Source organism: Carettochelys insculpta, chromosome 30, assembly GCF_033958435.1.
Source record: "Carettochelys insculpta isolate YL-2023 chromosome 30, ASM3395843v1, whole genome shotgun sequence".
Taxonomy (NCBI): Eukaryota; Metazoa; Chordata; order Testudines; family Carettochelyidae; genus Carettochelys; species Carettochelys insculpta.
Window position 1 is genome coordinate 16,299,746 of NC_134166.1, and position 23,419 is coordinate 16,323,164.

General features: G+C 56.5%; 1 long non-coding RNA gene across 2 annotated transcripts; it reads right to left on the reverse strand.

Annotated features, from left to right (window-relative positions):
- Window positions 1-270: 270 nt before the first annotated feature.
- On the reverse strand, window positions 271-20,265 carry LOC142003939 (uncharacterized). 2 transcript variants are annotated; one of them, XR_012642904.1, is made up of 3 exons: window positions 20,126-20,265; window positions 16,855-17,027; window positions 271-3,767 (listed from the first exon to the last, which is right to left on the reverse strand). It is a non-coding gene; the product is annotated as an uncharacterized LOC142003939 (long non-coding RNA). The 2 variants fall into 2 exon arrangements; XR_012642905.1 differs by lacking the exon at window positions 20,126-20,265 and adding an exon at window positions 17,845-17,955.
- Window positions 20,266-23,419: the final 3,154 nt, after the last annotated feature.

Genomic DNA, 23,419 nt, shown 5'->3' on the forward strand with positions numbered 1-23,419 from the left:
AGCCCTGCCCTCCGCTGGTGAGGAGGGAAGGAAGGTGGGAAGCGGCCACCGGGGGCCAGATCCTCACAGGTATTTCAGCCCTGAAAGATGCCAAGGAGCCTAAGGGGAATTTCAAAAGCCAAATGTGTTTAAAACTCTGGCCTAACCCTGCCCTCGAGGGCCTACAGTGCTCACAGCTAGTGAGATTTTCAAACTGGTTCTCAATGTTTTATTGAGACAACAGTTGCTGGTGTGATGGTCCCATCTGCTCATCCCCAGGAGACCAACTTCCACAAACGCCTGGCGATGTGGGCATGCCAGGCCAGGGGTAAAGCCTTTAGTGCAGCTTGAAAGTGGCTTTAAAATAAACATGCTGCTTTTACAACCAGCCGAGATTTGTTTCAATCTCCATGAACGTCTGGAGGAAGGCGAACTTCTCGGGGGGACGTTGGCAAATGCCATTAAAAACACACTTTAATGCTCCCATGACTCACACAGCTCTGTGCCACGTCTTCACTAGGACAACGGGTCGGTCTTGACTCATGTCTGCCAGTGCACAGGAGTGAACACAAGGTGAAATGCTCGGCAAGACAAGAGAGAGCCTACGCTGCCCAGGCACTTTATCTCACCACCCCCGGTGGGAAGACTCCAAGCTGCCTTGTCGTCCTGGGCATTTTACCTTGCACTGGCTAAGGTGTGCTGAGTGCACACCTCTCTCCCTTGCACACGTGCCTGTGGAGAGTTTCTGCACACCCCACGCTGCAGTCTCGACACTCTAGCCCAGCGCTGGCCTCAACTTTTTACATTGGTACATAGAAAGCAAGACAGACAAGTGATCCATTCCCCTGAGCTCTGTAACAACCCCCAGCCAGGAGGTACGGTGACGTTCCCTCCCACTTCCTGTCATTCTCCTAAGAGCTCAGCCTGGGGTGTCGCTGGTTCCCAAGGAGCCAGGGGAGCAGCTGGTGTGCAGCTGGCTCATGCTCAGCGTGGTACATGGAGAGGGGCTGGCCTGGAGGAGCAGGTGAGGCTGGGCGAGGCTCCCTGCAAGGAGCAGCTGCATGTTTTCTTGGGGACGAGAAAGCCAGTCGTGCTGTGTTGCATCCACACAAAACGCGAGACGTTGCAGAGTGCTCCCTCGCACTGAATGCATCCAGGCTGGGCCGAGCACGGTCCCCAGACACACCAGACACTCTCCTCCGGCGCTGCCCAAGGGGCCAGGTGTGACAAATGGATCTCAGTGGCTGCTACATCTCCCAGCACAGGAGCAAGCCACAGAACCCCGACCCGGCATGGGGGAGGATGCAGCCGCATTCTAACCGGCCCATGGGAGGGAAACTACCAGTGCAACCACACTGAGACCCTGCACATGCATCATTCTGAGTCAGGCCAGTGAACACTCAGGACCTCGGCAGAGCTGTCCTGTCCGTAGGACAGTTCTGGGAAGCCACCCTGGGCCCTGTGATTTGGGGGCCCTGCAGGGCCCCAAGGGGGTGGAAGGAGGTGGGGCAGGGGTGGAACAGGATGAGAGTGTTCTGGAGTCTTGGATGGGCAGGACGAAGGGGGTTCCCAGGCCCTGCATTCCCACTAGGGATGGCCCTGAACCCAGGACCTTGGGGCGGAGGTGGCAGAGCCCAGTTCCTCTCTGTGCTAGGGCTGCCAAATTATCAAACAGCATATGCAGGACATGGAGCTGCGGAGCCCCAGCTGGGGGGAATGTCGATGCCATTTGTGCGCAGCTGCGGGATGCAGGACTTGCCATGGAAATTTGGGACTGTTCCGCAGATTGCAGGCTGTCTGGCAACCCAACTCCTATTGTTCCGCAGCCTGGGCAGCTCAAGCAGCAGCCCCATGTCACTCAAACGATGGGTGCATTGGCATGGCTGGGAGGCAACCCAGTTCTAGCAACCCTACTGGGGGGTTTACAGGGCAGTGTGGTCACTCCAGCCCGGCTTGGAACTGCTCACTCGCTGGCTGGGTCCAACAGACAGTGTGGACAGATGCCGAGTGGTTCAGGGAAATTGGACACAGGCGCCTGCTCCAAGCCCCCCCAGGCAAGAAGGCTGGCAGGTTCCAGGGGGACAGGAAATGGAATAGCTTGGATCCACCTTGGGCCAGCTCAGGGGATGAGTAATGGGATGTGGAGCACCACTTTAGATGCTGTCCTGCTGGGCTCAGGAGTGAACATGGGTCCCCCTCCCCGCAAAAAAGGGAGCTGAATGCACTGAGCAGGCCCGATCCAGGGGAAGGGTCAGAAACCTGCCCCGAGCCCTCAGTGATGGGAGCAGCCAAGTGCCTCCCACTGCACCTGCCAGGCCCTGGCTCTCAGGTTCACAGCCTCCGCTGCTGTCCTCTGCCGCCTGCCCATCGCTGCTGCCCTCCTGTGCAGGGCCCCGCTGGGCCTTGTGCTCAGAGCCAAGCAGAGTGTCAGGGAGAGACTGGTGGGGAGTGGGGGACGGGATGGGGGTCAGTAAAGACAGCCTGGGAAGCATGTGCATGTCCACCACGATGGGCATTTCTCTGGAATGGACACGTAAGGGCAGGGGCCTTGGGCTGCTGAGGGTAGAGTCAGACAGGGCTGGATCCAGGGTGGTCCCAGCCAGCTCCAGGACAGGCTGTGCCGTGTGGAGGGTCTGGGGAGTGGCACCCAGGGAATCTGGAGGGATGGGATGTGGGTTCCATGGCTGGGAATCCCCCTGGGGCTGGACCTTGGTTTGAAGACCTGGATGTTGGAAACCAGCAGGCTCGTGGCTGCCTGGCATCCCCAGGGTGGTGCCATCGAGACAAGGTCCATGTTCTTGTACGGCTGAGGAAAAGCGCTGCCGCACAGTGAAGGCAGGAGCACCTGTCCTGAGCCCTGCTGCCCGCCAGTGCCAGTTCGGCCTGCAGGCAAAGCCTGGTCCCCAGGGGCTGTCAGGGGCTGGTGCTGGGTGCGATCAGATGCCCCCTGTTATTGAGATCTCCCTGGGGAATGGTGAGAGCAGGAGAGGTGAGCATGGGGTGCCTGGCAGTGCCAGTGAGGGGCAGGCTCTGGCATGGCACCAAAGGGAGCCAGCTGTGGGGAACTTCTCAGCGCCACTCAGGCCTCAGCAGCCTCCTTTGGCAGCTGCTCTTCGGAGACAGGGGAGAAGACAAGGCCCCTGGTGTCCCTGAGCGGGAGGTGAGGTGAGGGGATGGAGGCTGAAAGGTGAAGAGGTGATTCCCATGTCAGGGAAGGGGCAGACCTGTGGATCCAGCTTAGATCGTGTCAGAATCACACCCCAGGCCAGCGTTACTCCCCATTACACAGCTGAGGGTGGGCCTGGCTGTCTGGGATACAGGCTCTTTTCTTCCAAAGGCGCTGGTTCCAGTCCAGCCCAGTCCAGGTCCCAGGCAATTGGGAAACAAGCCCCGTAGGAGGCCACAGTCCAACCCAGTCCCAGGTCGGTGCTGAATGAGGGGTGCCCAATAGTCTCTCGAACTGTTCCAGCCCCTCTGTGCTGGAGCTGGAGCACCACAATACATTCCTGTGCCACAGACTCGCTCCTCAGGGACGCGCTGGGGGGCCACAGCTGCTGGAAAGGCAGGAGGACAGCCCCGTTCAGGGTGGATACCGTCCTCTGAGACCCAAGCAGTGGGGGAGCACAAGTCAGCATCACAGGGAGCACAGAAGGGGGTCTCTTGGCTGCCAGATCTCAGCCTTCTGGGGAGGACAGATCTCATAGCTACACACCTGGGCTTCTGGTGCGGTTGACTCCATGTGGCCGCTCAAATCCATGTTACCATCCAGGGGGCTCAGCACCAGGTGGCTGGAATAGGCAAGAGACAGCCCATCAGAAAACACTGTGCTTGGCAGCAGGTCTCCCAAGCCAAGTCTGCTGAACCACAAGCTGCTGGTCAGACGATGCAGCTGACGAAGTGGGTCTCTGCTCATGAGCGCTCATGCTCCACCGTGTCTGTTCATCCGGCCGGTGGTTTTGAAGATACAGACGAACATGGCTCCCTCTGATACTGATCAGAGAGAGTCATTTCAGTGTCTGCTGGCTCTGCTGGGTGCCCAGTACTGCTTGTCCTTGGTTCCAACCCACCTCCCAGCCTTACCTTCCCAATGCCATTTACGAAAGAGCTCTCCTGGTGGAGCCGCCAGATGGCTCCGGCTAGGAAGCACATACACAGTCTTAAAGGCAATTTTTCGGAAGGTGTGAGCAAGTCTCCAGTGGGGTTAGTCATGCTTGTGCGGGTGTCTGTGAAAAGCTTGTTCCGGGACTGGATGCACACGAGTGCAAATAAGAGACACTGCCCACACAGTGAGCGTCCAGGCGCCACATCACTGATTTCTCCTCCACAAGGCAGGTGACCTGCACAGTCCAGGAGTTTGCTTCTGCCATGCCCAGGGGAAAGGCAGGGAGACGTCAGTATTGAAAGAGGGCGAAAGAGCACTCACCAGAAAACTTCCAGGTACCTCCCCAGTAACCTGTCCCTTTCAGAGGAGATGGTTCCAGGCACGCCTCACGCCTTTAGCTCGGCTCTCCAGGTGGAGAAAATAGCAGTGCCGACAGGCAGGTCCTGTGGCTAGATAAGCCCTCTGGCAGAAGCCTATGGGGAAGTGGGGTGCGAGTGAGCCTTGGGGTATGAGCTCAGGAGAGAGAGGAGTGCCCCTCAGGAAGGAGTGCTGTGCTCAGCTGGAAACAGGATGGGAATGGCTTTTATTTTGAACCACTGGAAGGTGTGGACTGACTTAGTTGCAGTGGCTGCAGCACCTGCAGCGGTTGAGGCTGGATTGTTGTGGAACCAGCCTGTGTGAGGGGGACCTGAGGCAGTGGGAGCCTGAAACCAGATCAGGTTAGAGACACTGCCACTACACTGCGTTCCCTGTCTCCATCATGGGACCAATAGGATTGCCTTAGCTGCTGGCCAGCCCTCCCAATCCACACACTCGCCCCCCACTCCCCATGTGTGATGAACCAGCCATGTGGTGATGGGTATGTGTGAACACAGCAGCTCTCACCACACACATCTGCCCCCTGGGGCAGTTGGTCTTGCTGCTTAGATCTGAAGAAGTGGGTCTGTCCCATCAAAGCTCATCACCAAATAAATTAATTTGTTAAAGTGCTACGGGACTGCTGCTTTGTTCTGTTAGCTTACAGACTGACACGGCCACCTCTCTGTTACTGCATGAGGATGGGCGTAGGCTTGCATTATGTGGAACCGAGCAGGAAGGTTCTGAAGTATCTTAGGCAGCCTCAGCCTGCAGAATCGAAATACTTCGAGTCACTTTGCAGTTTTAGGTTGCTTCTTTCACATGCTGTGAGCGAGCTCCACCCAGGGCTGCTGGTCCTACAGAAATACACACCCGAGCAGTTCAGCGGATTCAGAGGCTGCTGGTGGGAACCAGGGGAGGCTTGGTGCCTGCTGGAACAGCTGTCCTGTGATTTCCACGAGCTCTCCTGGGACATGGGCCACCTTGCCACCATCACAACCCGTCACACAAAGAAGAGCTGATGTCAGTTAGAGCTGAGGAGTCAGCAGTGGATGCAGCTGGGGATACCGGGCACAGCAGACAAGGTGGCGCATTCTCCCTGCCAGGCTGGGCCCAGCTCTAGAGGAGCTGTCACATGAACGGGAGCCTTAGGACTCACCTGGGCCAGCAACCTAGGCAGGTATCACTCCATTTTCTTCCTGCGACTGGTCAGCCCCACGGCCTGATATCCTCCCACCATCCCGGATACCTCAGCAGCCTCAGCACCTCTGTATCCCTGCCCCCAGATCAGACCAGTAAACCCCTCCAGCCCAATCCTCCCCACCCTGTTGGGAACCTTTCTCCCTGCATCATGCGATGATTTATCTCAGGTCCTACAGAGCAAGGGGCTGAGGGTATGGGGGTTGCAGGAGTGTGATGGGGTTCAGGGGTCCCCCTGCACTGCACCCCATCCGCTGGCAGGAGTGACTCTCACTCAGCAGGTACAATAGGTTTATTAGGCAACAGATGCCCAGTTTCTCACAGAAGGATCAGTGCAGCAGCCAGAGACAGTCCTTCCAACCCGTCCTGGGGAGAGGAGCCCGAGGGGTGCCCCTCTGGGGTGTAGCTTCCCCCCTCGCCAGGCTGGCTCCTTCCAGCTCCCTCTTCCCTCAAGCCCCTAACTGCCGCCCCCAATTCAAACCCAGCTCGGCTCCTCCCTCCTCTGTGTTCAGGGCAGAGGTGTTACCTGCCAGCCTAGGTTGTAGCCCCAGGGTCACCCTTAGCTGCTGGGAGCTGCTCTGCTTGTCTCCCACGCATCCAGCCTGACTCACACGTGCACTCCCCCTACTCCATCACAAGGAGTGAGGGCAGGGGGTGGAGGACTAGGGCGCTCTGAGGAGACGGTGGGAGGTACAGAAGTCAGGGTGGGGGTTGGGGCTCAGGCTAGCGGTGGCACTGCAGGAGCCAGGACGTGGGGTTGGGAAGAGTGAGGGGCTCAGGGCAGGGAGTGGGATGGTTAGGACAGGGGAGGGAGGCCAACAGCATTGCACCCTGGGGCTGTCCTGTTTGCAGTGGCATTGCTGGCTGGTTGGTGGCTGCTGCCCTGGGTCGGGCTGGGGCAGTGGGGGCTGCACTTCCCAATTGGAGGCTGGTCTGCCACTCTCCAGGGCTGCCTGTGGCACACCTACTTGCTGCCCCCATGTCACTCTGGAGTAGATCTGCACTTGCTTTCTGTTTAATGAGAAACAATCACACTGTAGGCACAGTCCCTTGCCCGGGCACAACCAAATTCTGGGCTTGCTTTAAGTTAAGCTAAGAGGAAGCTGCATATCAAATTTGGAGGTCCTGGCTCTTGCCAATTAGGAGTTCTTGAAGTCACAAATGGATGGATGGTCACACACAGAGCCACAAACTCTCAAATATGTAGCACATAAGGAGATATCGCAGGGCTCTTAGGTCCTGTCTGTCATCCTGGAGATGAGGTGACCCACCTGGATGAGCTGTGAAGTGAGGGGAAGGCGCCTGGGGCAACACCTGGCAGAGGAAAGGTGGTGGTGGGAGCCAAGGTGCACAGGGTATTTGGCATTCTCCAGGGCGCCAGAGCAGCTCAGGATGGTGGGGAAGAGGCAGCCACTCTCCTAGAGAGGACACGTGCGTAAGACTGAGGAGAGAGGCGCCCTGCGGTACAATCACACAGAGGTGCTCAAACCCCTCTAAAGGGGGTTGTGCCACCTCAGGAGAGTGGCAGCACCAAGGGGAATTGAGAAATGTGATATGGCCCCTTGGCCCTCCTTGGGGGCACCTTGCTAGCAGGACTAGGTGGCTGTGGGGGGCACTTGGAACGGCTGTTTGCCTTAGGGATGTGCTGGTTCTATCCCACATGGAGCCTAGTGATATTGGATGGGCCTAGGGGGTAAAGAAATGGCCTCTGGGGGTGCCAATTTCAATCTGGGCTGGGACTTTGCCTGGGAGTTCACCTCGGGGAGGAGCCCCAGACCTGTTTTCCCTTTCTTATACGGTGTTTCTCTTGTGCCCTTCAAGGAGGCACTAGAAACAAATAAGGGACCTCTTTGAAAAGGGAAAAAAATGGACAGTGACATGACTGGTGAAAGGTCTGTTGCTGTGACCTGCACGGCATGTGCCGTGTTTGTCTCCTTCCTGGACGACAGGAAGGATTTTCTGTGTCCCAAGTGCAAGCTGGTAGCTATCTTAGAAGAGAAGGTTAAAGGACCCTGAGGTGCAAATATCAACCCTCAGGTCCATCAGAGAAGGCGAAGACCTTCTGGACAGAAGGCAACAGATAATACCGCAGGAGCAGCAGGCTGCTGTTCAAGACAAGGAGGAGAACGGGAAACGTTACCGCCAGGAGGAGAAAACCAGTTCAGGTCTCTCCAGTTCCAGTGGAGTTAAGTAACTGCTTTCAGCCTCTCTGCACAGGTGATACGGTGGAGACAACTGGGGCAGATATGTCACAGGGACTGGATCTGAAGGAGTCCCCATGGTTTCCAAGGCATGGGATGTGCAGTCCTAGGGATGGAGGATCTATGACACCACACCCAAGAGAAGAAGAGGGGTGGTGGTTGGGGACTCCCTCCTAAGAGGGATGGAGTCATCCATCTGCTATCCAGACCTAGAATCCCGGCAAGTTTGCTGCTTGCCGGGAGCTCGAATCCAGGATATTATAGAGACTCTGCCAAAAATCATTAAACCTGTAGACCCCTTCCTACTTCTCCACGTAGGAAAAGACAGTTACTTGTTCCATAACTGGTGTTCTTCTAGAGGTGTTGCTCTTGTCCATTCCAATTTGGGTGCGCGCCAGGCGCATGCCCAGTTACCGGACGGTTTTTGCTCCAGCCGGTAGCCTTAGGGTGGGAGCGGTGCCCCCTGGAGTTGCGCCCGTATGGCCACCCAGATATGCACCACCCGCCCCACCCCGCGCTCAGTTCCTTCTCACCAGGTACTGCGACAAAGGGGAAGGCGGGAGGGTTTTGGAATGTACATGAGCAACATCTCGAAGAACATCAGTTACAGAACAGGCAACTCTCTTTTCTTCTTCGAGCGATTGCTCATGTGCACTCCAATATGGGTGAATGCAAGGGAATGCCTAGGAGCGGGGGTCGGGGTGCCGGAAGGACTGCATGACAACCCCGCCCACCGCAGCGTCTTCCCGCGTGTGCCGCGTAACTGCATAATGCGCTGTGAACGTGTGAATGGAGGACCAAGTGGCTGCCCTGCAGATGTCCTGGTTAGGGACCTTGGCCAAGAATGCCGCAGAGGACGCCTGTGCCCTGGTGGAGTGAGCCCTGATCGGGGAGGGGGAACCCCTGCCAGCTTGTAGCACTCACTGATACAGCCACATCCAGGAGGAGATCTGCTGAGAGGAGACCGGGTGCCCCTTCATCCTGTCCGCCACCGCAACAAACAACTGCTGCGACTTCCAGAAGGGTTTCGTCCTGTCCATATAGAAGGCCAGTGCCCTCTGGACATCCAAAGTGTGTGAGCTCTGCTCCCTAGGGGAGGCACGGGGCTTTGGGTAAAAGGTGATGTCTTGGTTAATGTGGAAAGGGGAGACCACCTTAGACAGAAATGCCAGGTGGGGTCTCAGCCTGATCTTGTCTTTGTGGAACACCCTATAAAGTGGGTCCACTGGCAGGGCCCTGAGCTCTGACACCCTTCTGGCTGAGGAAATGGCCACCAGAAATACCACCTTGTAGGTAAGGAACAACATAGAACAGGAGGTGAGAAGTTCAAATGGGGGGGGCCATCAGCTGAGACAAAACCAAATTAAGGTCCCATGTTGGCAGGGGGGCCAGAACCTGCGGTTTGACCCTTTCCATTCCCTTCATTCTGGTCCTGTGTCTGGCAGCCCTGATGTCTCCTATTATGGCAGCCCCTTCTCCTTTTCCCATCCCGTTGTTGTTCTGCGAACTGTCTGAACTGGGGCCTCAGGCTAAAGTGTCTTCTCTGGGTTGCCGGTTTATAGAGACCCAGTGAGTGGAGGGTGGTCTGTGAGTCCTTCATACTATGAAGCCTCTTGTCAGTTTTTTCTGAAAATAGGGAGGGGCCCTCAAAGGGGAGGTCCTGTGTGGACTGCCGCACCTCCTGTGAGAGTCCCAAGGCCTGAAGCCACGCCCCACCCCATCTCATGGCTATACCCAAGGCCATGACCCTGGTGGCTGCATCAGCTGCATCTAGGGCAGCCTGCAATGCCACTCGAGATATGCGTCTCTGCTCCTACACCAGGGCCCTACATTCCGACTTGGTCTCTGGCAGGAGCAGCTCAGCAGAATGGTCCATGGAGCTGGCTGTATTGTACGCATCTCTGCTAACCATGGCTTGCTGGTTAGCAATTCTCAACTGGAGGCCACCTGTAGAATAAACTTTCCTGCCATACAGGTCTAATTGTTTGGCCTCTTTGTTTTTGTGGTTTTGTTTTTTTTTTTTTGGGTGGGGAGGGCCTGGACCCCCTGCCTCTCCCTGTTGTTCACAGCATCCACGAGTAGGGAGTCGGGGGGGGATGGGTGAACAGATGTTCATTTCCCTGGGCTGGGACAAAATACCGGCGTTCATTTTTCCTAGTCGTGGGCAAGGCTGAGGCCGGGGTTTGCCACACTGTCTTTGCTGTGTTGGCAATTGTCTTTCTAATGGGCAGTCCACCCTGCCCTGGTCGGTCCAGATGCTGAGACAATGTTTGTAACAGGGTCTATTTTGTCCCTGACCTCTTCCACCTGCACCCCCAGACTCTGGGCCACCCTCCTCAGCAGCTGCTGTTGTGCTCCTCTATCCTCCAGTACCGGGGTGCAGAGAATCCAGCTACACCTCAGGTGGAGAGGACAAGAACGAGGCATCACACCCTGCAAGCCCACCTGAGTCTGCGGCACCGTGGTGTGTGTGCCGTGCTCGGTGCTCAGGGTGAAGGGCCCCCCGTGGTCTCTGGTGCGGTGCCATGAAGATGGGGCCACTCTGCACCTGGGACAGCACCGGTTCTGTCAGTGCCGGCGCCCACTTCACCACAGTCCCCAGTGCCTGCAGGTCTGGTGCCCACGCTTGGGCTGGCACTGACTGCACCGGTGCCAGTGCCGATGCCGACACCTGCTCTCTTGGGGGGGCTCCCACAGCAGCGGTCGGTGCCAATCTCGGCACCTGAGGAGTGCCGGGCGCCCTAGTCGGGAGTCCTGCATCCTGCCCCTGTGCCTCATGGATCACCCACGGGGTCCAGAAGGGCCATTGCGGGGCACCTTGGGGGGGCCTTGGCCACTCCCCCTCCGAGAGGCATCGGGGTGGGGTCAATGCCCGCTGCGTCGGGATGACCTTGTACTCCCACTCCAAGCTGAGCTGGAGTAAAACAAGTCGCTCTGACGCCGACGACCAGGATGGTGCCGAGGGTCCTGTCGTGCCCACCAGCTCTTTTGAGCTCTGCACCGCCTGCAAGGCACCGAGGGAGGCGACTGCTTGCAGGGGTCTCACCGGCATCAGGAACTGTGCCGGGGTCGCTAGAGCCTGTTCAGGTGCCTGAAGTTGGGGCGATGAAAGCTGCTGGTGTGGTGGCTGCAGCAGCAGCAGAATTTGCAGGAGGCCTTGTGCAGCGTCGAGGGCAGTCTGGGAGAGCGCAGGCTCCCGCCTCACGCTGGAGGTGACGCCCGCACTTCATGACCCCGGGCATGGTGCGACCTGGCGGACTCCCTTGAAGCTCGTCTTTGCCTTCTTCTCTCTTGGGATCGACCCCGGTCCCATCTTCTCTTCTTGTGAGGCACCGGAGACTGGCTCTTATGGCACCGGGAGGTGCTAGGCACCAAGTCCTGATCTCGGCGCCGGGAACTTTCCGATGGCACTGACGGTGCCGGAGCGCTTTGCATCGACAATGTGGCGCTCTGAGTTTCCACCGAGGAAATGTCCGGGCGCAAGGCTGATTCCATTAGTAGAACCTTCAGCCGTTCTCTATCTTTAAAAGTCCTAGGCTTGAAGGCCTTGCAAACAGAGCAGTGCTCCTGGAGGTGTGCCTCACTCAGGCAACTCAGGCAAGCCCTATGCGGGTAACTTTCGGGCATTCGTTTGCCACATTTTGAATAGGTTTTAAACCCCGGGGAGCCAGGCATCCCCTGGGGGGTTAGAGACCAGCCTTGGCTCACCAGGTGCTAAGAAGAGCTATTCACCTAACCCTAAACTATTTACAACTAATTCAAACAATAAAAGCTACCAGTGAACGCTCAACAATGAGGGAGCTCCAGCAACCAACAGCGTGGTGAGAAGGAACTGAGCCGGGGGCGGGTCGGGTGGTGCATATATGGGTGGCCATACGGGCGCCACTGCAGTGGGAGCTGCACCAACCCTAGGGCTCCTGGTTAAGGCAAAAAAGCTTCCAGCAACTGGGCATGCGGCCAGCGCACCCCCAAATTGGAATGCACATGAGCAATCACTCGAAGAAGAACCAATGATAGAGCGACGTTGCTGAGATCACAGCGGATGATGTCACCCTAGGAAGGAAGATCAAGGAATACGGTGCACAAGTGGTGTTCTCGTCCATCCTCCCTGTGGAAGGAAGGGGTCTGCGTAGGGATCGTCGAATCACAGAGGTAAACGTGTGGTGGCGTAGGTGGTGTAGCAGGGAAGGATTTGGTTTCTTTGACCATGGGATTCTGTTTCCTGAACAGGGATTGTTGGGAAGAGACGGGATCCACCTAATGAAGAGAGGAAAGAGCATCTTTGCGGGCAGGCTTGCAAACCTAGTGAGGAGGCTTTAAACTAGGTTTGTCGGGGACAGTGACACAAGCCCTGAGGTAAGTGGGGAAGGAGGAGGGAACAATGAAGTGGGTTTCCCAGGCGAAGAGGAGAAAGTGGGCCAATCGGCCCCTTCTCTAAGATGCTTGTACACAAATGCCAGAAGCCTGGGGAACAAACAGGAAGAATTAGAGGCCCTGGCACAGTCAGAGAAGTGTGACTTGGTGGGACGTTTCACATAACTGGAGCACGGTCATGGAAGGTTATAAACTGTTCAGGAAGAACAGGCTTGAGAGAAAAGGATGAATTGTGCTCTATGTGAAGGGGCAGTGTTGATTGCTCAGAGCTCCAGTATAAGGAGGGAGAAAATCCAGTAGAGTGTCTTTGGGTTAAGCTTAGAGGCGGAAGTAACAGGGGTGATGTACCTAATCTACGCAAAAGAATAAATGAACATAAATCAGACATCAGGAACGGTAATGCAGAGAAGCCTGTGGGGGAACACTTCAATCTCCCTAGACACGCAGTAAGCAGATTTAAGGGTGACAGTCCTGAAACAAAGAAATTTCAAAAATCAGATGGAGAGAGAAATCTCTGACCTGCAATTTATTTGCAAATTTGACTCCATTAACCAAGGATTAAACAGAGACTGGGAGTGGCTCCCAGTTTACAAAGGCAGCTTCTCTGCCCTGGGTGTTAATAGCTCCCCATTAGACTCTGACAAAGGCTCACATCCCCCTGTCTGATCTGACTTGTTTTTTCCTCTTTTTATACCTGCTACTGATAATGGGCCATTTCCACCTTGCTGAACAGACCTTGTCAGCTCTGGCCCTCCCTTTTACTGGGACCCCACTCTTTAAATACCCCTCTGAAACCACCCCCTCATGCATCTGATGAAGCGGGTCTTTGCTCACAAAAGCTTGTGCTCCAAAATATCTGTTAGTCTTTTAGGTGCCACAGGACTTCTTGTTGTTCTCGAAGCTACAGACTAACACGGCTACCTCTCTGATAGGGGTGATGTTGCAGCTGGTGTCTGCTATAGGCCGCCAGATCAAGGCGATGAGGTAGATGAGGATTTCTTCAGACAGCTGAGTGAAACTTCCAAATCATAGGCCCTGGTTTTCATGGGAGACGTTAATCATCCGGACATTTGTTGGGAGACCAACACAGCAGCACACAGACAATCCAGGAAGTTTTTGGAGAATGTTGGGGATAACTTCTTGGTACAAGTGCTGAAGGAACCAACCGGGGCCGTGCACAACTTGACCTGCTGCTCACAAACGGCAAGAACTACTAGAAGAAACAGAAGTGGGTGGCAACCTGGGCTGCAGTGACCATGAGATAGCAGATTTCAGGATCCGGCAAAAGGAAGAAGGATGAGCAGCAATATACAGACCCTTGATTTCAAAAGAGCAGGTTTTGACTCCCTGAGAGAACTGATGAAATGGGAAATGAAGATGAAGAGGAAAAGAGTTCAAGAGAACTGGCAGTATTTTAAAGAAGTCTTGCTGAAGGCACAGGAACAAACCATCCCGCTGCATAGTAAGAAATGCAAACATGGTAGGCAACCAGCTTGGCTTAACAGGGAAATCCTTAGTCAGCTTATACTCAAAAAGGATGCATACAAGAAATGGAAACGAGGACAGTTGACTAAGGAGGAGTATAAACATACAGCTGGAGAATGCTGGGGGGTAATCAGGAGAGCGAAAGCACGGCTGGAACTGCAGCTGGCAAGGGATATGAAGAGTAACAAGAAGGGTTTCTACAGGCATGTTAACAATAAACAGGTTATCAGAGAAGGTGGGGCCGTTACTGGATGAGGGAGGTAACCTAGTGACAGATGATGTAGGAAAAGCTGAAGTACTCAATGCTTTTTTTGCGTCAGTCTTCACAGGCAAAGTCAACTGCCACAGGACTGTCCTAGACAATGCAGTATGGGAAGGTGGAGGGCAGCCATCTGTGGGGAAGGAACAAGTTCTGAGCTATCTAAAAAAACTAGATGTACACAGATCCATGGGTCTGGATTTAACGTACTCAAGGGTACTGAAGCAACTGGCAGAGGTCATTGCTGAGCCTTTGGTCATTATCTTTGAGGACTCTTGGAGATTGGGAGAGATCCTGGATGACTGGAAAAAGGCAAACTTAGAGCCCATCTTTAAAAAAGGAAAGAAGGACAGTCCAGGGAACTATAGACCAGGCAACCTTACCTTAAACCCTGGGAAAATAATGGACGGGATCCTCAAGGAATCCATTTTGGAACACTTGGAAGAGGGGAAAATGATCAAAAGTAGCCAACATGGATTTGCCAGGGGCAAGTCCTGCCTGACCAATCTGATTAGCTTCTATGATGAGGTAAGAGGCTCTGTGGACATGGGGAAGCCAGTGGATATGATATACCTCGACTTCAGCAAAGCTCTTGATACGGTCTCCCACAACATTCTTGCCCATAAATTAAGGAAATATGGATTGGATCCTTGGACTAGAAGATGTGCAGAAAGCTGGCTTGATGGCTGGGCCCGAGAGGTAGTGGTCAGTGGCTCAATATCTGGATGGCAGTCGGTTTCAAGAGGAGTGTCACAAGGCTCGGTGCTGGGGCCGGTGTTGTCCAACATCTTTATTAATGACCTGGATGAGAGATTGAATTGCACCCTCAGCAAGTCTGCAGATGACGCAAAAGTAGGCGGAGAGGTAAATATGTTGGAGGGCAGAGATGGATTCCAGAGTGACCTGGATAAATTGGAGGACTGGGCCAAAAGAAATCTGATGGGGTTGAACAAGGAGAAGTGTAGAGTCCTGCATGTGGGGAGGAACAATCCCAAGCATTCTTACAGGCTGGGGACCGACTGGCTCAGCAGCAGTACGATGGAAAGGGACCTAGGGGTTACGGTGGATGAAAGGATGGATATGAGTGAACAGTGCGCCCTTGTAGCCAAGAAGGCTAATGGCATACTAGGGTGCATTAGGAGGAACATTTCAAGCAGATCTAGAGAAGTGGTTGTTCCCCTCTATTTGGCACTGGTGAGGCCACATCTGGAATATTGTGTCCAGTTTTGGGGCCCTCAGTATAAAAAGGATGTGGATTTGCTGGAGCAGGTTCAGTGGAGGGCAATAAAAATGATTAAGGGGCTGGAGCACAAGACCTAGAGGAGAGGCTGAGGGTGTGATGTAGTGGTGGATGCCTGCATATGTGAGTGACTCACAGAGGGTGTGGGTCTCCTGCTGAGAGTAACCAAGGTGACCAGATGACACCTCTGTGCTGCAGACAAAGGGGGAGGTGGAGCCTGAGGGGTTTGAATTGGACCTGGGAGTTGGGCAGCAGTTAGTCTGGGCTGGGAGAGAGAGAGACAAAGGAGGGGGCAAGGCCCCCGGCTCCAGGGGCCCCTCGGGGCCTCCTCTCCCCAGCGTGGATGGGACTGGCTGTCTCTGCCGGCTGCCCTGACTCCTCTGTAGGATGCCGTGCCCTGTCAGCTAATAAACCCGCTGTTCTCCTGCTGAGTGAGAGTCACTCCTGCCTGTGGATGGGTGCAGAGCTTGGAGACCCTGAACCCCATCACAGAGCGATTTGGGCTTCTTTAGTTTGCAGAAGAGAAGACTCAAGGTTGATTTAATAGCAGCCTTCAACTTCCTGCAGGGGAGCTCTAAAGAGGAGGGTGAGAAACTGTTCTCAGTGGTGTCAGATGGCAGAACAAGGAGCAATGGGCTGAAGTTGCAGAGGGAGAGGTGTAGGTTGGATATTAGGAAAAGCTCCTTCCCCAGGCGGGTGGGGAAGCACTGGAATGTGTTGCCTAGAGAGGTGGTGGATTCTCCACCCCTGGAGGTTTTTAAGTCCCAGCTGGACACGGTCCCGGCTGGGATGACTTAGTGGGGGTTGATCCTGCTTGAAGCAGGGAGCTGGACGAGAGACCTCCTGAGGTCCCTCCAGCCCTGGGATTCTGTGAGATGTGTGTATGTGGAAGGTCTTTCCCCTTTATGAGGTGACATTTCCAACTGTGTCAGACCCAGCTGCTTGGGGCCACTTGCAGCAGTCTGCCCCCTCGTTAGCATGCTGGCAGGTTGGTGCCACTGGCGGCTGGTGGGTCCTGCAGTCTGCTGGTGGCTGTGTCCATCCATGGAGCTTGGCTCAGCATTTTCCTTTTTGGCTGTAGAAGCAGGGGGCAGCTAGGTTCCCTTTCGGGGGTGTTACATCTGTCCAAGGCAAAGAGGGGGGCCACCCACCCCAACCTAGAGTGGCTTCCAGCCTGCTGTGTCTGGGGGAGGAACAGCCTGAATCCAGTGGCTCTTCCCCGGTCTGAACATAAGTGTGGCCTGGGCAACCTGGACTCCTGCTGCCCCACCCCCTACACAGTCAAAGCAGCCCAGTCCCAGAGCCCCACCCACACTCCTGCCCACCAAGCCCCTCATTCCCAGCCCCACCCGGACCCTGCACACCCTGTTGGAGCCCTAATGCTCCTGCGCGCCAACCCTCTGCACCAAGCCCGAGCCCCTCCCACAGTCAGCCTGTCACGTGAAGTTTGTTATGTGCTGCAGGGTGAAGATGGTGCACAAGCCCTACAACACTGATTCCGCTCAGGGGTCGGAAACAGCTGGAGGGCGCGTGAATGTCTCCAGCAAGAGAAGCTGGATGTGAGCTCTGATGTTGCCCTGAAACTAATGGGCCATTAGCCTGTCGGGGCGGGGGGGGGGGGGGGGGGGGATGCCAGGGGGCAGGGGAAGAGACATACCTGCAGCTGCTTGCTTCTTTGGCTTGGCCCCTTCAGAGGGGTTGGCCAAGCCCAGAGAGGCTGCAGTGCCACCATCGCTGAGTTGCAGCAAACCTCTAGCCAGCTGCTTCCTCAGCTCCATCTCCTGTTGCTTGCGCAGGGCCACCTGGGCAACCATGCCACACCGGCGCTGCCTGTAGGGGAAGGAGCAGAATAAGGGAAGGGCTTTGGAGGTGCACAGAAGGCAGTGCAAACCCAGACCTCCCCCAACGTGTGTTGCCCAGAATAGGGAATTTGGGGCCAACCTGACTGCTGGGGGAAAGCCTCCAACCCAATCTCTGCACCACTAGGCTCCCAGCACCCCTCTGGGGCAGTGGGCAAGCCCTGACTGCCTGGAAAGAGTCCCGTGCCACCCCGGGCCATTGGGGCTGGGACTGAGGTGAGCACTGAGTCCTTGGGAGAGCACCCGACATGCTGCGCCCTGGCACTTCCAGAATGAGGATGCATTTGTCACACTGGCAGCCCTTCTTGTGGCCCTTGAGCAAGACCTAGACACCATGGTTGCGACAGTGGGCGCAGGTGGGGGAGCGGGCGGGGGCTGGCAGGGCCATAGCCTCATCTGTGGTGGTGTCTAAGGGGTAGCACTGAGTGCGTGGCCTTGTTGTGGCACCACCTTCGGCACTCTCCTCCATGGTCTGGCAGCCTGAGGGGAAGCCAGTTCCTGACCCCTGGGATGGATCCTGGGCCCCAGGCCTCTCCAGAGTCCGTCAGCTCAGGCAAAACAGGGAGCCAGGGCCCTGTTCAGGTTCTGCCTCCCCACCCGCCATGCCCCACTTTCACTCAGGCGCTGGATGCACTGCGCGATACTGGGGCAGAGGGATGGGACTGTCAGGAGAGCTGGGGGTGTGCTACAGGGTGACACTGTCGGCTGCCTGGGACTTGTTTGCCCTGCCCTGATGTCACCCAGAGCATGTGTCAGGGAAGTAGGTGTGGGGTGGGGAACGACGTCACCTGTATGTGGGGCCTCTTCTGTGGAGTGGCTGACACAGCAGTTGCCACCGAGCAGGCATGGAGGGTAGTTGCTGTCACTGCGAGTCCTCACGTGGCTTGGTGTCATTATGAGGGAATGATTTTTTGTAAGGCAGCTGTGGAGGAGTTGATAACAGGACTGGGCATCTCTTGGGGCAAGGTTCTCCGTTGGAGTAGCTGGGGTGGTTGATGGGAGGCCGGAGCGACTGCTGGGGCAGGAGACTCCTGTGGAGGGACTGGGGGGGGGTGATGCTGGGATGGGGGACTCCTGTGGAGCAGCTGAAGGGGGGGTTGGTCAGGATGGGGTGACTGGGCAGAGGACTCCTGTGGAGAAGCTGGGGGAAGGTCATGTCAGGGTGTTGGGTGACAGCCAATGTTCTTGCTAATCTTTTCTTATCCATGTGAAGATTTTTCCAACCATGTGCAGAATAAATGTTGTTCTGTGCACTGAGGCATGTGCACCGCCAGGAGAAACACACCACCTAGTTGTGACAGCAACGAAGGCGCCTGTGGCACCTTATAGACTAACAGAAAAGTTTTGAGCATGAGCTTTCGTGAGCACAGACTCAAAACTTTTCTGTTAGTCTATAAGGTGCCACAGGACCCTTCGTTGCTGTTACAGATCCAGACTAACCCGGCTCCCCCTCCGATACTTGACACCTAGTTGTGGGCAATCTGCTAATCATCTGGGCACCACTTGGCTCTCTCCTGAGTGCAGCACCAGCACACAGCTTACAGGGAACTGTGGGGCTGGTTTCCTGTAGAGGAGCTGGAGGGGCGGGAGGCAGGAGTTGACATCACTACAGGGCAGCTCTTGGGGCGTTGTCTGTGCAGGGGGGTAACGTCCCCTTCATGAGAGGCAGCTCTGGAAGGGTTGATGGCAGCAGTGGTGCTGGATGGGTGTTAAGGGGAAGCTTTGGTGGCAGAACAGTGGGGCGTTGACCTGTCCTTGGGAGGAGGCATCTGTGGCAGTATTCATGGCACTACAGTAGACGTGAAGGGGTTATGGCCACCATGAGGAGGCTGTGCAAGTGTCGTCTGTGGCCAGACTGATATGTGGCAGGTGGCGGAGCAGAAGTTGGCACTTCCACAGAGAGGCTGTTGGTGGGGGCTTGTCTCCTGCAGGGATGATTGTTCATGGCATCATATGGAGGCTGGCAGGGGGAGAGGCTGATGGTGCTGTGGAGTGGTTGAGGTTGAGACTGAGATTGCCATGGGGCAGCAGCAAGTGTGAGGATGGGGGGGCACATCCTAGGGAATGGTGGTGCTCTTGCTATGGTGAGTTGATGGACCCAGGTGTGGCTGGTGGAGGAACAAGCAGAGCCTGCTTTTGCTATGGGCCAGCTGTACGCGAGAGCACCTCCCAGGGAACTGCGTAGATGGCCCCAGAGGAGAGACTCCTGAGGTGGCTGTTGCGGGCGGACGGCCAGGGAGCAGTTGGGAGTGTGTGTTTGAGTAGGTTTCTCAATGGTGGGCTGTTGCTGGGGTGCACGGGGAGGGCTGTGCGCGGAGACGTCTCCTGTGGAATGGCGCTGGCCTTGCTGCGGGAGGGCGATGCTCGGGGCAATGGCTGAGGAGCGCTGCTGTGCCGCGGGGGTGGCTGTATAGGGAAGGGGCCGTTGCAAAGGGCGCCGTGCGGGAGGGTGGGGTTGCTGCGGCTGCGGGAGGGCGACGCTCGGGGCAATGGCTGAGGAGCGCTGCTGTGCCGCGGGGGTGGCTGTATAGGGAAGGGGCCGTTGCAGAGGGCGCCGTGCGGGAGGGTGGTGCTCGGGGCAATGGCTGAGGAGCGCTGCTGCGCCGCGGGGGTGGCTGTATAGGGAAGGGGCCGTTGCAGAGGGCGCCGTGCGGGAGGGTGGGGTTGCTGCGGCTGCGGGAGGGCGATGCTCGGGGCAATGGCTGAGGAGCGCTGCTGCGCCGCGGGGGTGGCTGTATAGGGAAGGGGCCATTGCAAAGGGCGCCGTGCGGGAGGAGGGCGCGGCTGTTGCGATACACGTGTCGGGACAGCTGCTGCTGCCATGGAGTGGCACGTGGGGACGGTGTTGCTGTGGCCGCCCGGCAGCTGGTGCCAGGCGCTCCCTGCACCGGGACTGATCCCCACAACGAACAGCCGCGCTGTGTGGGCGCAGCCCCGGCGACGTCAGGTCTGCAGAGCCCGCGGAGAGCTCCGCGCAGTCCCCTCTCACCGCCCCGCAGGACTGACCCGGCAGCCAAGCTGCCAATCACGGCTCCTCTTTCAGTAGCCTTTCGCCGATGGGCCAATCACCTCTCTGCTTTCAGCTCATTTTCTGGGCAGCGAGTCAGGGTCGCGCTTCGCCCCTGGGCAAGCGTGGCTGGAGGGGGGCCCGCTTCCCGCGCGCGCTGCAAACCGCCCGTCGGCGGCGGACGAGGGACTGTGGGGGGAGGGAAGCGGCTGTGGCGGGACCGAACCATTGCGAGACGGAAGGGGGAACCCGCGGAGCGGGACCATTGCAGACGCGGCGGGGGCGGCTGCCCTGGTCTGTAGGCGCCAGTTAGCGAGGGCCGAACTCTTGTGCGGTTCGGGACAGGATCATTTTGGGCGGGGGCGATAAAAGGGCAGTGGCTGGAGCTGGGCGAGCCACGGGCTGAACGGGTCAGAAGTAGCGCTGGAGAGGCACCCGCCCAGGGCGCGCGGGTCTCATTGGCGCACAATTCCCAGCATGCAGTGCGGCCGGCCAGGGGAGCAGGGGGGGGGGTTCCCAGCATGCAGTGCGGCCGGCCAGGGGAGCAGGGGGGGGGTTCCCAGCATGCAGTGCGGCCGGCCAGGGGAGCAGGGAGGGGTTCCCAGCATGCAGTGCGGCTGGCCAGGGGAGCAGGGAGGGGTTCCCAGCATGCAGTGCGGCTGGCCAGGGGAGCAGGGGTTCCCAGCATGCAGTGCGGCCGGCCAGGGGAGCAGGGGCCTCCCAGCATGCAGTGCCCTGGTGCATGCGGAGAGGCGGATGGATTCCCAGCACTCAGTGGAGGCGAGGGCCCCTCCTACCAGTCGCTCCCCCAGAGGCAGTAGGTGCCTCACGGTGGCGCGCATGAGTGGTCGCTCCCCCGAATGCACATTCATCTGAGGCTGGTCTTTGAAAGTGCTGTGCTGTGCGGGAACCCAGGGGACACAGGGTTCCCAGAGCACAGTGCTCCCACTTGCCCTCTGGAGGGGACAGTCCCAGCAGCCACTGTGGGGCTTATGAAAGGAACAGATCCCAGCATGCACCTCTGCAGAGCGGCCCAGTGCAAATGGCAGAGTGGTCCTATCATTCAGCACATAACTGTTTTCTCCAGGCTGGGGTATTAATCTCAGATCCCCACCAAATCCCCCCGGGGGCCCAGCTCACCCGTGAGCACCCTTTTCAGGGTTAGTGGGAACATCCCCTCTAGCTTCCTCTCCCAAAGCTCTGTTGGTGATGGTAAGATATTGCTGGACCCCTCTCCAGAGGGACCTTGTTCCAGCATCAAGTGAGGGGTCTCAGTATAACCAGCCCCTGCCCACTGCAGAGGGCCTATGTCCCAGCACTGGGCAAGGGTGTGTCTTAGGCAGTGAACTGCCAGCCTAGCATTTGTTCAAGGAGGTAGTGGGGAGAAGCAGGAGAACTGTTGCTCAATCTCATTTAGTTTTCGAGTGCTTGTTCACATCAGTTCCTGTCAGATACGTGTGCTCAGACGTTGAGAGTCTTCCCTAAGGCCCTGTTGGGCTGGCTCCCTTGAGTGGCACCTTCATGGCGCTTAACATTTGAGGCCCCCAGCCTACCTTGGTTCCTTCCTGCCACCAGGGTGGTCTGGAACAGCAATAACTGGTGTACATGTGCCACTGAACTGTCACAGCTTTGTTTGGGTTTGCTTCATTGGAGTTATTAGTTGTAATTAGTCATTACTTTGTGTTTGGGGTCGTTAGCCCAGCCACCTGCCCAGGGCTGTGGATATGCCGCAAGCCCTCGAGTTCACAGAATCATTGGATTCTAGGGCTGGAAGGGACCTCAAGAGGTCACTGAGTGCAGCCCCCTGCCTAAAGCAGAAACAACCCCAACTAAGTCATCCCCCAGCCAGGACCACGTCCAGCTGGGACATAAAAACCTCCAGGGATGGAGATTCCACCACCTCCCTCGGTAACACATTCCAGTGCCTCACCACCCACCTGGGGCAAGAGGTTTTCCTAATCTCCAACCTACACCTCCCCCTCTGTAACTTCAGCCCATTGCTCCTTGTTCTGCCATCTGACACCACTGAGAACAGTCTCTCTCTAGCCTCTTTAGAGCCCCCCCTTCAGGAAGTTGAAGGCTGCTATCAAATCACCCTTCACTCTTCTCTTCTGCGAACTAAATAAGCCCAAATCTCTCAGCCACTGCCCATAGGTCATGTGCTCCAGCCTCCTAATCATTTTCTTTGCCCTCCACTGAATCCGCTCCAATGCGTCCACATCCTTTCTATACCGGGGGGCCCAGAACTGGACTCAGTACTCCAGATGTGGCCTCACCAGTGCCGAGTAGACGGGAATAATCGCTTCTCTAGATCTGCTTGATATGCTTCTCCTAATGCACCCCAATATGCCGTTAGCCTTTTTGGCTACTAGGGCACAGTGTTGATTCATATCCAGCCTTTCATCCACTGTAGTCCCCAGGTCCTTTTCTGCCGCGCTACTACTTAGCCAGTCGGTCCACAGCCTGTAACAATGCTTGGGATTCTTCCATCCCAAGTGCAGGACTCTGCATTTCTCCCTGTCGAACCTCATGAGATTTATTTTTGGCCCAATCCTCCAATTTGTCTAGGTCCCTCTGGACCCCATCCCTATGCTCCAGTGTATCTATCTGACCCCCTACCTTAGTGTCATCTGCAATTTAAATTAAGGCTTCATCTCTGACAGTGACCTCCACGGCGCCTGCCTAAGGTGTCTGGGAGAAGCCCATCAACTGGAGGGTTGTGGCAGTTGCAGGGCTTTCAAACTGTGCTTGAAGGATGGAGTTTTGCCTAAAGCTGTCCTCTTGGTAGCCACACTAAGACCCGAGGTACTGCACTGTCTGGGCCTGACTCCTCTGTCTAGAGCACGCTGCTGTCGGTGCAGAAGACAACATGAAGGAAGGACTTGGCACCAGCAGGCCGAGATGGAGAGCCAATGACTCTTTCCCTGTGCTGCCCAAGAGACAAGGAGGAGCAGAGACAGGCTGCTCCTCACACAAGGCCACTAAGCAGCTTGCTGATTAGACAGCTACAGGCAGGAAGCAGCCATGAAACAGCCAGAAATGGCACCGTTGACTCTGGTTGCCAGGCGCAATTGAGTCTGGCATGGGCCGGTCCCTGCAGGAGTGAGATCTGGTGGAAGCACTTGATCTGAGCAGTGAACAGGACAGCAGCCAATAGGGAGGTTTGCCTGGGAAATGTTTAAAAGGAGCTCACGTAAGTCTGGCTTTTGGTGGGCTGTGTTGTGAGCTGCTAGGGTGACTGTCCAAGTGTCTTTTCTGTGAGCATTTGTTTGACTGTGTGTTTGGCAGTTTGGAAAGTATGAATTGTGAGCGCTTTGTTCCAGGTGGACCTTCACAAGCTGATTGGATGGAGGCAA